This window comes from Pezoporus flaviventris, unplaced genomic scaffold (genome assembly GCF_033815535.1).
Source record: "Pezoporus flaviventris isolate CSIRO_AGI_PZ_B2104156 unplaced genomic scaffold, CSIRO_AGI_Pfla_v1 ptg000125l, whole genome shotgun sequence".
Taxonomy (NCBI): domain Eukaryota; kingdom Metazoa; phylum Chordata; class Aves; order Psittaciformes; family Psittacidae; genus Pezoporus; species Pezoporus flaviventris.
In genome coordinates this window covers 1,124,566-1,128,642 of record NW_026892673.1, presented here as the reverse complement: position 1 = coordinate 1,128,642, position 4,077 = coordinate 1,124,566, and the positions used below count along the sequence as shown (strand labels likewise).

Here is a 4,077-nt window from a genome sequence, read left to right as displayed (position 1 = left end):
TGGGTCACTAGAAGTGGGCAATAGTCAGTGGGACTTACTAGACCAGGAAGCCTCTGCAACATCCCTGATCTGTGCCCCTGGTAGGCAACGCGCCTCCCTTGAGACTGGGTCAGGCTTCCAGATGGGTGGTTGTGTTCCTTTCAGAGTCCCCTACTACTACGACCCACCGCTTTTTCCTGGCAGCACCAGTTGTGATCTTCTTTACCAGTGCAACAGCAGGTTGTTCATGGTGCAAGTGTGTTTCCTCATTAGCCCCCTGCAGAACTGTGAAGCTGTTCTGGGTGGGGACATCAGATTTCGGAGGAAGCCCCTTGCTTTTAATTGTCCTCTTCCTCCTTTTTTTGTTGTTTTTTTTTGTTACTATTTCCCAGCTTCTTGGGTTAACAGCCTCCTTCTTTCCTGCATGAGCTACGATGGACACTTGAGGCCCCTGCACAGTTTGGGTCTGAAGCAAGCAGTCCTACCTGCCTCCTCTCAGCTTCCCTGACATCTTTCAGCCTATTGACTCCATTGGTCAGGTTTTTAACCAGTCAGGGCTGGTGCCGCTCCTCCTGGCACCGCCCCCTGTGAGTCAGCTGCTCACATCAGCTGAGCTGCCAGCTCCTGGGCAAGTCTTGTCGAGGACTTGAGGCTCCCTCAGTGGCTCTTGCAGCTCTGCATTCAGGCTCCTGGACGATGAGTTTCCCCCCGCTCAGGTGTTGAAGGCGTCCTCTCTCGACCTACTCACCTCAGCAATTCAGGTCTGTTTTGACCATGATAGCAATTGCTGAGCAATTGCCTACAGCCACACCACCCTGAAAATGCCTGATCTCGTCTGATCTCAGAAGCTAAGCAGGGTCGGGCTCGGTTAGTACTTGGATGGGAGACCGCCTGGGAATCCCGGGTGCTGTAGGCTTAGAATGCTATGCACAGAGGTGGCTTGTGCTTCATGTGTCACAGAGCTGTGCCAGGCAATGCAGAGATTCCCTGGAACAGCTCCGTGGTTCTGTCAGCGTTCAGGCGACAGCTTGCTCAGGGAAGGAAAGGGAAGATTAGGGGATTAGGGCTCTGCAGTTCCTGGCCCTGTGTGTGTGGGAAGAGAGGTGGTTCCTGCTGCAGTGCCCTGCGAGACCACAAGCCCCTTCAGCACATGAGCAGAGTGCATGTATTTTCCTTTCCAGCAACCAGCCCTTCACCCAGCAGCACCACCGCGTCCCTCTGTGTGCACAAGCCTCAGCTGGTGCTGCGCTGAGAGGATTCCCCACAGTCTTTAGGAAAATCTGGCTGCTTCTGGGAAAGGGTAAGCAGAGGAGAAGCCAGGGGCAAACAGGAATGTGCTGCTGGGCCTTGGGTACCTCCTGAACTCACCTGTATGGAACAGAGGAAACCACTCAGCCTGAGCCCAAAGCCAACACCTTGTAGCTGGGCGCAAAGGTTTAGAGGCAAAGTATTCACGTGCACTCATCCTCAGCCCTTGAATATGATGTTTGTTCCCTGCCCTCTTTCCCTTCAATGCACACCTCCTAAGCACAAGAGCCAGCATTTTACTGGTTTGGGTATTTTTTTTTCCTTCTTCATGAACAAAGCCCCTGCCTAAAATCTTCTTCACTAAATGCAACCACACCTGCACAAAGCATTCAGGGCTGTTCCTAAGGGTATAGAAAACACTTCTTTAAAAATGTGTCTTGGTCTTGATATAACAGTAGTGTGTAACCATACAAGTCTACCTGTGCCCAGAAAGCGCTTGTATAACTGTGGGTACCTTCTCAACATCAAGTAGAATGAAGTCTTTCTTCCAACAGCTGTGTAAATCCCCAGCAGGCTTGGTAAAAGTCTGAAGTGCCCCTGGGTTTACATAGTTGGGCTCTGCTCAGAACCCAGGCCAGTATGCATTCCTGGAACTCGTCTGGTATGTTCAGCTGTGACAAAGAACTCCTTTATGCACACCAAGGAGACAAGCCACTGTATTTCCTACTGCCTCCAGCACTTCAGAGTACAAATTTCTGAGAGTCTTGAAAAGAGCAAGGAAAGCATTTCTATTTGACTGAAGTATCACCAGAAAAAAGATCTGAATGTTTTTAGTGAAGGCAAAACAGGCTCATCAGAGACTGACCTTCAAAACGTGAGGCTACCATTTAACTGGTGAAATGTTGTAACATTTGTTATAGCATGTTATAACTGGTGAAAATGTATTGGATGGAGGGATGGATGGATGGATGGATAGACAGATGGACAGACATAGATAAGATAGATAGATAGATAGATAGATAGATAGATAGATAGATCACACAGGTATGTGAAAGTATCTTGCTTTGACTAGTAACCCAGTATAATTTCATTGGAAAATGAAAACCTGCCAGCTGCCGCTTTAATCAGTGTCTCTTCTGGAGCTTTACAGTTTAGAGGAGAGTTTACTAAATTACTCCACTGAACCTGGTGGTGAAGGTACGTCATGTAGATGCCCATGTACCCAAGAGTCGGGCCACTGAGGAACACCAGAACAACCAACAAGTGGATAAAGCGGCTAAGATTGAAGTGGCTCAGATGGACTTAGATTGGCAACATAAAGGTGAATTATTTTTGGCCCGGTGGGCCCAGGACACTTCAGGCCATCAGGGCAGAAATGCAACATATAGATGGGCCCGTGATCGAGGGGTGGACTTAACAATGGACACTATTGCCCAGGTTATTCATGAGTGTGAGACATGTGCTGCAATTAAACAAGCCAAGCGGTTAAAGCCTCTTTGGTATGGAGGACGATGGTTGAAGTATAAATATGGGGGGCCTGGCAGATTGACTATATCACACTGCCGACAACCCGCCAAGGCAAGCGCCATGTGCTTACCATGGTGGAAGCAACCACCGGGTGGCTGGAAACATACGCTGTGCCCCATGCCACTGCCCAGAACACTATCCTGGGCCTTGAGAAACAGATTTTTTGGCGACACGGCACCCCAGAGAGAATTGAGTCAGACAATGGGACTCATTTACGGAATAACCTTATAGATATTTGGGCCAAAGAGCCTGGCATTGAGTGGGTATATCACATCCCCTACCATGCACCAGCCTCTGGGAAAATCGAACGGTACAATGGGCTGTTAAAAACTACACTGAGAGCAATGGGTGGGGGAACTTTCAAGCATTGGGATACACACTTACCAAAGGCCACCTGGTTGGTCAACACCAGAGGATCTGCCAACAGGGCCGGCCCAGCCCAGTCAGAACTTTTACATGTTGTAGAGGGGGACAAAGTTCCCGTGGTGCATATGAAGAATTTGCTGGGGAAGACAGTCTGGGTGATTCCTGCTTCAGGTAAAGGCAAACCCACTCGTGGGATTGCTTTTGCTCAGGGACCCGGATATACTTGGTGGGTAATGCGGGAAGATGGGGAAGTCCGATGTATACCTCAAGTGGATTTGATTTTAGGGGAAAACAGCCCATGAACTTAATTGTATGCTGTTGCCTGCTGTGTAATACTTTTATAGCCCATCAACTAGATGTCTCCAGGTCACCAGCGACTAGCCCTGACTTCCCTCCTACCGTCATCCCAACAGAGAATGAACTTTGATAGAGCGGGATGAGTTCCGCAGTAAAGGGACGACCAGCATCAGCAGGCAACGATCCAATACTGCACACAGCCTTTCATGCCCTGAAAGATTGTTACAAGAGAAGGAACCTGACATCATGGACCGAATGGACTCAGCAGCATTATAGGGATTGGTCCATGCACTAAGAAAATGATCTCTTTCTCTTGGTCTGTGTGTATATGGATGTATATATGTGGGAGAGCGATTCTATATTGAAAATGTGGGATCTGAGCATGACGTGAATGGTATGGAATAAGGGGTGGATAATGTCCTGGGTTCAGCAGTAGCAGTTATTTTTCTCCTTCGTGGTAGCTGGTGTAGTGCTGTGTTTTGACTTCCAGCCTGGGAACAGTGCTGGTGATACCGATGTTTTCGGTTGTTGCTAAGTGATGTTTACCCTGACCACGTTGGGCGCCAAAAAGAACTGTTGTGGTTTAAACCCTAGCCAGCCAGCCAGCTTGTTCACTCACTCCCAGTGAGTGGTGCCAGGCTGAGAGCAATCGAGCCCCCC

At 49.0% G+C, this 4,077-nt stretch overlaps 1 non-coding gene across 1 annotated transcript; it reads left to right on the top strand.

The window, feature by feature from the left end:
- Positions 1-776: 776 nt before the first annotated feature.
- Positions 777-895, top strand: LOC133282504 (5S ribosomal RNA). The gene has a single exon (XR_009747647.1). It is a non-coding gene; the product is annotated as a 5S ribosomal RNA (ribosomal RNA).
- The last annotated feature ends 3,182 nt before the right edge of the window (positions 896-4,077 follow it).